Raw genomic sequence first — 14,542 nt, 5'->3', positions numbered from 1 at the left:
AATAAATAAAAATAAATATGGCAACAAAATAAATAAATATTGAAAAAAATAAATAATTATTGTATAAAACAATATATAAAAATAAATATGGCAAAAATATAAATAAATAAGACCAAAAGGAAATAATTAATGTATAAAAAAATATATAAAAATAAATTTGGCCAAAAAATATATAAATAAAAAAAAAATAAATAATTAATGTATAAAACAATATATAAAAATAAACATGGAAAAAATATAAATAAATAAGGCAAAAAATAAATAATTAATTTATAAAACAATAAATAAAAATAAATATGGAAAAAATAAAAATAAATAAGGCAAAAAATAAATAATTAATGTATAAAACAATAAATAAAAATAAATATGGCAAAAAATAAACAAATATGTAAAAAAATAAATAATTAATGTATAAAACAATATATAAAAATAAATATGGCAAAAATTGAAATAAATAAGTCAAAAAATAAATAATTATTGTATAAAACAATAAATAAAAATAAATATTGCAAAAATATAAACCAACAATTTCAGACCTTTTCGGAAGCTGACGTGGACTTTGCAAAATTACAGATATATGTGTCTCAAGGGCAATCAAGGGCACTTTGGTAAATTAATAAGAAGACATCTCACCAAAAAGTCAAAAATCCAAAAAACCCAAAAAGCATTTTCCAAACCAGGCTTTTTAGCCCCACGCTAAAATAGCCAAAAAGTCAAAAAGCCTGTGTTTGGCAAGTTGGGTTCAGGCTAAATTAGCCACTAAATGACAAAAGTGGCTAATTTAGCCACATCCGGACAAAAGCATGACAGGAGCATGGCTGCAACAATTTTACAGGTAAATTTACCATATTACCCCCACATGAAAGAGGGGTGACGTCAGCCCACACAAAGTAAAAAAAAAAAAAAAAAAATTCAAATCAGGCTTTTGACCAGGAAAAACAAAGAAAGTTGTAAAAAAAATAAAAAACATTATTTTTGTTTTTTGTTAAAATATTTTATGAAAACAAATTTAAACTATATTTTATTAAAAAAAATTAAATTTTTTTTTGTTATGTATTTGGTTATGATTTAAGTGTAGAGTTTTGAAAGTAGTATGGAATTTCGTGTTATGTGTTTGGTTATGAGTTAACTCAGTAATTTATTAATTGAGTTTTATTTTATGCGTTTGGTTATGACTTGAGTGCAGAGTTGTTTTTAAATTTAAAATATTTATATTTAAAATTTTTGAATATTTAAATTATTTCAATTTTGTTGTTAAAATAATCTTTTGAATATTTAAATTGAATAGATTTTTACAATTGCAATATTTTTGGAATACTTAATTTAAATTTGTTAGATTATTTACATTATTTACGAATAAATAAAACAAATGAAAATCAATTTTTGAAATATAAAAATAAATTAATATGGGTTAATAAAAAAATGCCAAAATCGTAAATTAAAAAAAAATAACGACAAAATATGCTTCATGGAAATTTTTTATCAAAAACAAAACTACAAAACATAAATTACCATTCGTCACGTAATTAAAAAAGGCAATAAAAATAAAAATAAATAAGGCAAAAAATAAATAATTAATGTATAAAACAATAAATCAAAATACATATGGCAAAAATAAAAATAAATAAGGCAAAAAATAATAATTAATGTATACAACAATAAATAAAAATAAATATGGCAAAAAAATAAATAAATAAGGAAAAAAATAAATAATTAATGTCTCAAACAGTATATAAAAATAAATATGGCAAAAATATAAACAAATAAGGCAAAAAATAAATAATTAATGTATAAAACAATAAATAAAAATAAATACGGAAAAAAATAAATAAATAAAAAAAACAAATAAATAATTAATGTAAAAAACAATAAATAATTAATCTATAAAACAATAAATAAATAATGAAAAAAATCAACAATTATTGTATAAAACAATATATAAAAATAAATACGACAAAAATATAAATAAATAAGGCAAAAAATAAAAAATTAATGTATAAAAAAATAAATAAAAATAAATATGGAAAAAATAAAAATAAATAAGGCAAAAAATAAATAATTAATGTATAAAACAATAAATAAAAAAAATATTTCAAAAAAATAAATAAATAAGGAAAAAATTAAATAATTAATGTATAAAACAATATATAAAAATAAATATGCAAAAATATAAATAAATAAAGCAAAAAATAAATAATTAATGTATAAAACAATAAATAAAAATAAATATGGGAAAAAAATAAAAAAATAAAAAAATAAATAATTAATGTTTAAAACAATATATAAAAGTAAATATGGAAAATAAATAAATAAAGAAGGAAAAAAATAGATAATTAATGTATAAAACAATAAATAAAAATAAAAATGGCAAAAAATTAAATAAATAAGGAAATAAATAAACAATTATTGTATAAAAGAAAATAGAAAAATAAATATGGCAAAAAATAAATAATTAATGTATAAAACAATAAATAAAAATAAATATGGCAAAAAAATAAATATATAATTAAAAAAATAAATAATTAATGTATAAAACAATATATAAAAATAAATATGGCAAAAATAAAAATAAATAAGGCCAAAAATAAATAATTAATGTATAAAACAATAAATAAAAATAAATATGGCAAAAAAATAAATAAATAAGGCAAAAAATAAATAATTAATGTATAAAACAATAACTAAAATTAAATATGGCAAAAAAATAAATAAATAAGGCAAAAAATAAATAATTAATGCATAAAACAATAAATAAAAATAAATATGGAAAAAATAAAAATAAATAAGGCAAAAAATAAATAATTAATGTATAAAACAATAAATAAAAATAAATATGGCAAAAAAATAAATAAATAAGGAAAAAATAAATAATTAATGTATAAAACAATATATAAAAATAAATATGGCAAAAATATAAATAAATAAGGTAAAAAATAAATAATTAATGTATAAAACAGTAAATAAAAATAAATCTGGCAAAAAAATAAATAAATAAGGAAAAAAATAAATAATTAATGTATAAAACAATATATAAAAATAAATATGGCCAAAATATAAACAAATAAGGCAAAAAATAAATAATTAATCTATAAAACAATAAATAAAAATAAATATGGCCAAAATATAAATAAATAAGGGAAAAAATAAATAATTAATGTATAAAGAAATAAAGAAAAATAAATATGGCAAAAAAATAAATAAATATTGAAAAAAATAAATAATTATTGTATAAAACTATATATGAAAATAAATATGGCAAAAATATAAATAAATATGGCCAAAAATAAATAATTAATGTATAAAACAATAAATAAAAATAAATATGGCAAAAAAAAAATAAATAAGGAAAAAATAAATAATTAATTTATAAAACAATATATAAAAATAAATATGGCAAAAATATAAATAAATAAGGCAAAAAAATATAATTAATTTATAAAGCAATAAATAAAAATAAATATGGAGAAAATAAAAATAAATGAGGCAAAAAATAAATAATTAATCTATAAAACAATAAATAAAAATAAATATGGCAAAAAAATAAACAAATATGGAAAAAAAAAATAATTAATGTGTAAAACAATATATAAAAGTAAATATGGCAAAAATTTAAATAAATAAGGCAAAAAATAAATAATTATTGTATAAAACAATAAATAAAAATAAATATGGCAAAAATATAAACCAACAATTTCGGACCTTTTCGGAAGCTGACGTGGACTTTGCAAAATTACAGATATATGTGGCTCAATGGCAATCAGGGGTACTTTGGTAAATTAATAGGAAGACACCTCACCAAAAAGTCAAAAATCCAAAAAAGCCAAAAAGCCTTTTCCAAACCAGGCTTTTTAGCCCCAGGTTAAAATAGCCAAAAAGCCAAAAGGCCTGTGTTTGGCAAGTTGGGTTCAGGCTAAATTAGCTACTAAATGACAAAAGTGGCTAATTTAGCCACGTCCGGACAAAAGCATGACAGGAGCATGGCTGCAACAATTTTATAGATAAATTTACCATATTACCCCCACATAAAAGAGGGGCGACGTCAGCCCACACAAAGTAAAAAAAAAAAAAAAAAAAAAATTCAAATCGGGCTTTTTACCAGGAAAAATAAAGAAAGTTGAAAAAAAAATTAAAAACATTACTTTTGTTTTTTGTTAAAATATTTTATGAAAATAAATTTAAACTATATTTTATAAAAAAAAATAATTTTTTTTTTTTTGGTTATGTATTTGGTTATGATTTAAGTGTAGAGTTGTGAAAGTGGTATGGAATTTCGAGTTATGTGTTTGGTTATGAGTTAACTCAATAATTTATTAATTGAGTTTTATTTTATGTGTTTGATTACGACTTGAGTGCAGAGTTGTTTTTAAATTTAAAATATTTACATTTTAAATTATTTAAATTTTTTGAATATTTAAATTATTTAAATTTTGTTGTTAAAATAATTTTTTGAATATTTAAATTGATTAGATTTTTAAAATTGAAATATTTTTTGAATATTTAATTTAAATTTTTTAGATTATTTACATTATTTACAAATAAATAAAACAAATGAAAATCCATTTTTGAAATATAAAAATAAATTAATATGGGTTAATAAAAAAATGCCAAAATCGTAAATTAAAAAAAAACATAACGACAAAAATATGCTTCCTTGAAATTTTTTTTAAAAACAAAACTTGAAAACATAAATTACCATTCGCCACATAATTAAATAAGGCAATAAAAATAAAAATAAATAAGGAAAAAAATAAATAATTAATTTATAAAACAATAAATAAAAATACATATGGCAAAAATAAAAATAAATAAGGCAAAAAATAAATAATTAATGTATAAAACAATAAATAAAAATAAATATGGCAAGAAAAATAAATAAATAAGGAAAAAATATATAATTAATGTATAAAACAATATATAAAAATCAATATGACAAAAATAAAAATAAATAAGGCAAAAAATAAATAATTAATGTATAAAACAATAAATAAAAATAAATATGGCAAAAAAATAAATAAATAAGGAAAAAAATAAATAATTAATGTATAAAACAATATATAAAAATAAATATGGAAAAAATATAAATAAATAAGGCAAAAAATAAATAATTAATGTATAAAACAATAAATAAAAATAAATATGGCAAAACAATAAATAAATAAGGAAAAAAATAAATAATTAATGTATAAAACAATATATAAAAATAAATGGGGGGTTTTTTTTTAAGGTCCCTAGTATTATGATTTTATAGCATAAAGGACACCAAATATTTTCATAATGTCTAAGGTCCCTCAACAATATTTTCATAATGTCTAAGGTCCCTCAACCTTGATCCAGAGAAATTTCAATCCAGAGAAATTTCAATCCAGAGAAATTTCAGCCCAGAGAAATTCCAGTCCAGAGAAATTTCAGCCCAGAGAAATTTCAGCCCAGAGAAATTCTATTCAGAGAAATTCTGGGCTTCCAAAGATTTTCTCTAGGTTCAAGACTTTGCACATTCAAATTTCTCTGGATCTATGAATTAACATAAAAAAAAACTAAAGAAAATTCAATCCAGAGAAAATTCAATCCAACTCAGAGAATTTCTCTGGTTCAAACCAGAGAAATTCAATCAAAATCATAGAAAATTCAATTGAAATCAGAGAATTTCTCAGGTTCAAATCAGAGAAAATTCAATCCAATTATGAGAACCAGAGAAATTCAATCAAAATCATAGAAAATTTAATCTAAATTAGAAAATTTCAAGTCTAAACCAGAGAAAATTCAATCCAAATCAAATCAGAGAAATTCGATCAATTTCACTGAGTGTACCACGAAAACAAAACAAACAAACAAATTTCACTGAGAGTGCCCATCTGGGTTTTCTTCAAAAACTACATATAACAATACCCATGAATTTCTTCTCATCAAAGAGAAGATCAGCAAGACCAACAACGAAGTATGAAATCAAAAAGCAACAGTGTTTTACGGTGTCTTACCTCATATACTCATGTGGGTTATCTCCAGAAATTGCCAACTCTAGAAATTAATATGATATTTTCCCAAATTCACAAAATATTATAATAACTATCTCTGTAACACAGTCCAACCATTTCTATGTGAACTTCAACCCTAATCTCTCTATATATATATATCACACATGTACTCAGCAGAGAAGCCTTGACCGATTGGTTTCTACAAAGAGGAGCTTGAAGAAGAGAAGATGATGAAGATGGCTGTGACTTCCACCTCACCACCATCAAGCGGCCGTGCTCGGCGACAACAAAAACAGCGGCGACGGTGACAATGACGATGACGATGAAGACAGCCACAACATCAAGGCAACTCGACCGTCAGCGCTGATTTCAGCTTAGATCGCAGTGGTCAGACTGAGATCGTGATGGTTCGTGGCTCAGATCGCGACATTCCGACCATTGCCGACCAGCTCCACACCACTAACACTAACATTAATGCCGCCGCCACACCTAATAACTTGCTGCCTCATACCATTTTGTTGTTGCTGTTATTGATAATAATATATAGTTATAGCAGGAGGGAATGGAATGGAATCGAGAGATTTCAAAGGGTCTTCCTCCTCAAATGGTGTACTGGTTCTTCCAAAATGGGAGTGGTTGAAGAGAGAGAAGCGAGTAGGAGGTCTGGATATGGAAGAGAGGAGGAAGAGAGTTTTAGAGAGAGGCAATGTGTAGAGGTCGAGAACGAGAACGAGAAGAAATAAGAGAGAAGAGAGAGAGCGGGAGTGAGGGACTTTACACATTATAAAATAAAATTGTGGACCTCTTCCATTACTGAAAATGGAAGAGGGACTTTAGACTAATTTTTCCAAAATAAATATGACAAAAATATAAATAAATAAGGCAAAAAATAAAAAATTAATGTATAAAACAATAAATAAAAATAAATATGGCAAAAATAAAAATAAATAAGGCAAAAAATAAATAATTAATGTATAAAACAATAAATAAAAATAAATATGTCAAAAAAATAAATAAATAAAGAAAAAAATAAATAATTAATGTATAAAACAATATATAAAAATAAATATGCAAAATATAAAGCAAAAAATAAATAATTAATGTATAAAACAATAAATAAAAATAAATATGGAAAAAAAATAAATAAATAAAGAAAAAAATAAATAATTATTGTATAAAACAATATATAAAAATAAATATGGCAAAAATATAAATAAATAAGGCGAAAAATAAATAATTAATGTATAAAACAATAAATAAAAATAAATAAGGAAAAAAATAAATAATTAATGTATAAAACAATATATAAAAATAAATATGGCAAAAATAAAAATAAATAAGGCAAAAAATAAATAATTAATGTATAAAACAATAAATAAAAATAAATATGTCAAAAAAATAAATAAATAAGGAAAAAATAAATAATTAATGTATAAAACAATATATAAAAATAAATATGCAAAAATATAAATAGATAAAGCAAAAAATAAATAATTAATGTATAAAACAATAAATAAAAATAAATATGGCAAAAAAATAAATAAATAAAGAAAAAAATAAATAATTATTGTATAAAACAATATATAAAAATAAATATGGCAAAAATATAAATAAATAAGGCGAAAAATAAATAATTAATGTATAAAACAATAAATAAAAATAAATAAGAAAAAAAATAAATAATTAATGTATAAAACAATATATAAAAATAAATATGGCAAAAAAATAAAAAAATAAATAAATAAATAATTAATTAATTTATAAAACAATATATAAAAATAAATTTGGCAAAAATATAAATAAATACGGCAAAAAATAAATAATTAATGTATAAAACAATATATAAAAATAAATATGGCAAAAATATAAATAAATAAGGCAAAAAATAAATAATTAATGTATAAAACAATAAATAAAAATAAATATGGAAAAAATATAAACCAACAATTTCGGACCTTTTCGGAAGCTGACGTGGACTTTGCAAAATTACATATATATGTGGCTCAAGGGCAATCAAGGGCACTTTGGTAAATTAATAGGAAGACACCTCACCAAAAAGTCAAAAAGTCAAAAAAGCCAAAAAGCCTTTTCCAAACTAGGCTTTTTAGCCCCAGGCTAAAATAGCCAAAAAGTCAAAAGCCTGTGTTTGGCAAGTTGGGTTCAGGCTAAATTAGCCACTAAATGACAAAAGTGGCTAATTTAGCCACATCCGGACAAAAGCATGACAGGAGCATGGCTGCAACAATTTTACAGGTAAATTTACCATATTACCCCCACATGAAAGAGGGGCGACGTCAGCCCACACAAAGTAAAAAAAAAAAAAAAAAAAATTCAAATCAGGCTTTTTACCAGGAAAAATAAAGAAAGTTGAAAAAAAAATTAAAAACATTTTTTTTTGTTTTTTGTTAAAATATTTTATGAAAATAAATTTAAATTATATTTTATAAAAAAAATTTTAATTTTTTTTTTTGTTATGTATTTGGTTATGATTTAAGTGTAAAGTTGTGAAAGTAGTATGGAATTTCGAGTTATGTGTTTGGTTATAAGTTAACTTAATAATTTATTAATTGAGTTTTATTTTATGTGTTTGGTTACGACTTGAATGTAGAGTTGTTTTTAAATTTAAAATATTAACATTTTAAATTATTTAAATTTTTTGAATATTTAAATTATTTAAATTTTGTTGTTAAAATAATTTTTTGAATATTTAAATTGATTAAATTTTTTCAATTGAAATATTTTTTGAATATTTAATTTAAATTTTTTAGATTATTTACAAATAAATAAAACAAATGAAAATCCATTTTTGAAATATAAAAATAAATTAATATGGGTTAATAAAAAAATGCCAAAATCGTAAATTAAAAAAAAATAACGACAAAAATATGCTTCATTGAAATTTTTTTTAAAAACAAAACATGAAAACATAAATTACCATTCGCCACGTAATTAAATAAGGCAATAAAAATAAAAATCAATAAGGCAAAAAATAAATAATTAATGTATAAAACAATAAATAAAAATAAATATGGCAAAAAAATAAATAAAGAAGGAAAAAATAAATAATTATTGTATAAAACAATATATAAAAATAAATATGGCAAAAATAAAAATAAATAAGGCAAAAAATAAATAATTAATGTATAAAACAATAAATAAAAATAAATATGGCAAAAATAAAAATAAATAAGGAAAAAAATAAATAATTAATGTATAAAACAATAAATAAAAATAAATATGGCAAAAAAATAAATAAATAAGGAAAAAAATAAATAATTAATGTATAAAACAATATATAAAAATAAATATGGCAAAAATATAAATAAATAAGGCAAAAAATAAATAATTAATGTATAAAACAATAAATAAAAATAAATATGGCAAAAAATAAATAAATAAGGAAAAAAATAAATAATTAATGTATAAAACAGTATATAAAAATAAATATGGCAAAAATATAAATAAATAAGGCAAAAAATAAATAATTAATGTATAAAACAATAAATAAAAATAATTATTGCAAAAATATAAACCAACAATTTCGGACCTTTTCGGAAGCTTACGTGGACTTTGCAAAATTACAGATATATGTGGCTCAAGGGCAATCAAGGGCACTTTGGTAAATTAATAGGAAGACACCTTACCAAAAAGTCAAAAAGCTAAAAAAGTCAAAAAGCCTTTTTCAAACCAGGCTTTTTAGCCCCAGGCTAAAAAAGCCAAAAAGCCAACCCACTTCCCAAACGGAGGCTAAGTTTTTTAAAAACTGATTTTTTTGTTTTTCGTGCTTTTTTATTTTTAGTGAATATTTTTAAAGTTTTAAACATTTTTTTTAGTTTTTTAGATGCATCTTACTTAGATGTATCTAAAAAGTAAAAAATTTGTGAAAAAATATTTTAAAAAATTAATAAATACATAAAAATATAAAAAATGTACTGAATTCTCGTATTTTTTTTGTATTTTTAGTATTTAGTGAATTTTTAAAAGATTTTTTTCATAAATATTTTACTTTTTAGGTATATTTATGTTAGGTATATCTAAAAATTAAAAAAAATATTTAAAATATTAAAAAAATTCATTAAAAACAAAAAAATACGAAAAATAAGAAAGTAGAATTTTTTAAAAACTGTTTTTAGAAAAACGAAACCAAACAAGCTGAATGTAACACCAAACTCGCAGTGGCTACCGCTAAGGTTGTGTTTGGATCATGGTTTCTGGTAGAGATTTAGAGGGGGGAAAGTGAAAATATGGGTAAAATATAATTATATTTTATTAATATTTTTTTTGCCTTTTACCTTTTCTGTTTCAAATTCATATCCAAATCAATGATCCAATCACAATCTAAAGAAATATGATTGAATGTATGTCTGATAAATTGCGATAAAGAAAATGAAGTTTGTCAAATTATTTAAAATAATCTAAATAAGTATATTTTTTAACTTCTTATAAAAATAAGTGTAGAAAAATAAAAAAATAATATGATCTAAAAAAAATAAAAAAATAAATAAATGTACTTCTGTAGTGCACCCCAAACACTCTACTTACCTTAATGAGCTTATTGGTAGAAACGGACTTTATGGTTAGGGTCTCTAAACCAGGACAAATCCAAATCAAGGCATCCACAATTGTTGAACAAGTGGTTGATAATGCACTTATTATCTCTAACTTCAAATGCTTCAGAGCAGGTAGTGGAGGGAGCAAGTTTTCACTCAATTCTCGAGGCAAAATTATGGCTTTCAAAAGTCACATAACAAGACAATCATTACTAATAAAAAAACATATACAACATGACACCCCCATCCAAAAAAATAATAATAATAATAAAATAAAATATTCTTACAGATTTTATATTTGATATTTTTGAAAAAATTTGTCACCTTGAATAATGGTGGTCGGTTTGAAATGACCAGACAAATATATTTATATATGTTATTAGTGAAAAAAAGGATATTTTTATAGAGAAGTTAAAGAGAATAATGTAATATTTTTTTAAATGAAATACAAATTTAAATATTTTTATCATTTTCCTTTCTTTTTGCAAATTCTTATACAAATTTATGATTCAAATATAACTGTGTGGGTAATTTTCTGACCACATTGCCCGCTTAGTAACCAGTTGGAGAGCACTGGCAGAATAGATGGCACCTGACTGATCTGTAACAGAAATATAAGAATCCCGCGGTGGTTTCGACCACCCGGGGGCACTCCGACGATCAAATCAGTATATCTCTCAAAGATAAATCAAGTATTTAAACTCACAAGCTTGAGTATCAAAGCATACCTTAGACCCATGGGGGTGCCTCTCTTTTATAGCCAATACAATCCTAGTCTCAAAAGGAGCTTGGCCCTAATGGACTTAGGATTACTGCTAATCTGGGACTCCCAGTGTGATTAGGATAAACTCTCTAAGAGTCTTATCTTTACCCAAACTGAAGTCTTCTCCCAATCTAGGACTCTTGTCCATATCCAAGTTGAGTTCCCTCTTCATTCTAGGACTCTTGTCCCTTACTCGCTTATCTCGGTTTCCGATATCTTCGGAGGCAACCTCGGCCTAGCCGAGATGACCTCGGCGTCATGACCAGGACACGTGGCACCTCGGCTGACACGTCGGCGTCACCTTGCCACGCGTTGGTACTCAGAAAATATATCCCCACAATAACTATAATCCAAGCACAACATAAAAAATTACATAATTTTATATGCGAATTCTTTATATCATTACTCTTATGAAAATTAAGGACCTAACGCTGCGTTCCAAATTTATTTGGGTGTGATCCCCACCACACTTACTTTTCTATACACTTTTCTTTACAAATTATTGCAAGAAGTGATTTATTTTGAAATGAATGGCTCTAATTAAACCACATCATTAATTCTCTATAATTTTGAGTCTTACCAAAAAATAAAAAATGGATGAAAAAGTATACATGTACCATGCATAGAATACACATATGTTAGATAAAATGTTTATAAATATGAAGATTTTGAATCACTTTTGGGTTTACTTTATGAATTTGTTAGACATACCTTGTCCGAATGGCAAACCAAAATTAAAAATTTCGAATTCATCAACTGTTTGATAAAATCCCTCAATCCGATATATTTCCCACATCAAGCTCTATGAGTTCTAAATTAATTTTAACATCCACTAATCTCAAACCATCAGCATTCAACCATTCAAAGCATATCCAACCACCAGAATACTCAAATGACACTAGTTCTGGAGTGTAAAACTCTACTTCCACCATTCCTCTACATCTAAGCATCACAAACCTCTTCAGGAGCTCACAACAAACCCTAATTCTTCTCAATTTTTTACAATCATCCATGACCAAACTCACAAGCATTGGACGCCAACTAATCAGAAATTCCAACTCTAAATCAGTTATGATCAAATTCTTCAGTGTCATAACTTTGACTGTTGCAAAAGCTTCGAAATCAACCTCACACCCAACAAAATCTCCACTCAATTCAACAGAACTAAGACTCGTTGATGCAATTGCAACTTTGCATAGTCCCCTAAAATTCAGTTCCATGGACTTGAGGTTTGGAATTGAAACCTCAATGTGTTCACGATACTCAGCCTCGGTACTAGAACGAGCAATAAGGGTTTGCTTCTTGCTACGGCAGGAAATGAGAGAGCTGCCCAAGAAGAAGCAGAACCCAGTAGTGGAATGACAATCAATAGGATCCCCTGCTCAATCGACATCAAAAAAGGCATGCAGTTGTAGAGAAGAGTGAGGGGAGTAGTGAAGACCATGAAACGAGTTCCTTTGAGAGAGCGCAAAATGCGAACCAGAGCAGCATAGTGTGGAGAGAGAGGAGCAGTCATAAATTGACTAACTATGTGAACAACATAAGCAATATCTGAACGAGTAACTGTGAGATAGACAAGACTACCAACTAGCTGACGATATAAAGTGGCTTCTGACAATAGGGGGCCGTCAAGAGGTGTAAGACGAGTCTGAGGATCAACTGGAGTAGTGACAGTCTTGCATTCGGTAAGGCTAGCACGAGCCAAGAGATCAGAAGTATACTTGGCCTGGGTAAGAAAATAACCAGAGGAATCTTGAGAAATTTCCAAGCCAAGGAAGTAGCTAAGTGCACCCAAATCTTTCATCTCAAACTGGCGATGAAGAAACTGTTTGAGACTAGAAATACCCACTGTGTCATCTCCAGTGATAATCATATCATCCACATAGAGGAGAAGAAGAATAGTACCGCACTCTGTCTTACGGATAAACAAGGCTGTCACGACCCCATTCCGTCCCTAATAGAATGGTGCCGTGATGGCCAGTAATCCGAGATTACCGAAGGCCAACTTTCAAAATTCACACACAATTAGAGTATTACATATGGAACTAACATGTGCGGAAGCAATTTATATACAAATCTAATTAGTCCATAAGAGTTGTGCGTAAGTCAAATGAAATGGCATACATCTTTACATAGCTTTACAACTTGAATATAAGCAAAATAAAATACATATTGCATCTTGACTAAAAGGCTTCTCAAGCCGACATATACAAAATACATGAAATACAACTAAGAAGCATAATCTTCAAGATTGCCGACATAACGTGGACCAAACATCATCTTGCAAATAACACATCTCGGCGTCACCGCCTTCATGCTTGTTACCTACATATATATAAGGAGAGGGTGAGCTTAGATACTCAGTGAATGGTATAAGTAATAAAGGGGCTAAATGAATGATTCCCGAGGTCCTTGTCATAACAATACATATATCATAGCTTGTTCAAAACATGGGATGAATCAAGTTCATCAATCAAATCTTGGCCTTCCAAATCTTCTTGGGATGTTTAATAACATCTACATAATACATGGGGTGATGACATTCCTGACAAAACAAACCCACCCGTTCATAGACCGTCGGTGGCAAAACAAGACAAAACAAGGGAATAATCGACCCGGAATCGATTAGACAAATCCACTCGTATCCCAGACCGTCGGTGGGGCCATCCGTTCCCAGACCGTCGATGGCAGAGATTTCTCAAGCAATGGTGCAGTTGCATTATAGTCCCCTGGCACTAAGGACTTTCCAAGAATGTCATCAAAACAAGATAATACTTGATATACAAAATAGGGATAATCATTCATGCTTGATCAAATACTTTTCAAAACAAGGTAAAGCAAAGCTTATTAAACCATGATAACATAGCTTTATTAAAAATACCACTCACATAATTCTTGAGACGTCGAGATCAAAGCAAAGGTCCAAGTCCTACAAACACATGGCAAAGTCTATTGAATGTACTCTTAAAAACAAGCTTTACATGAATGCAAATGATCTAGGGAAAACATGCTGGAAGTTAAAACACTGTTTTTCATCTAGGGAAAACATGCTGGATTCTTCTAGGGAAAGCATGCTGGGTACCAACTAGGTCCTAGAATGGATGCACAGAGATGATCTAGGCTAAAATGACCTAGCTGGGTGAACTCAGGAGGTCTTGGCTGAGGTGTGGTTACCTAGGCTTTAGTGTGCAGCTGCCTGCCGAGGTGTTACAAGGTGCTGACAAGGGTGTACCATGGTCGGCCTAGGTGTGCAGTGG

Source organism: Camellia sinensis, chromosome 7 (genome assembly GCF_055761805.1).
Source record: "Camellia sinensis isolate YWXY chromosome 7, ASM5576180v1, whole genome shotgun sequence".
Classification (NCBI taxonomy): domain Eukaryota; kingdom Viridiplantae; phylum Streptophyta; class Magnoliopsida; order Ericales; family Theaceae; genus Camellia; species Camellia sinensis.
The sequence above is the reverse complement of the archived record's forward strand: the minus strand, read 5'-3'. Positions refer to the sequence as shown.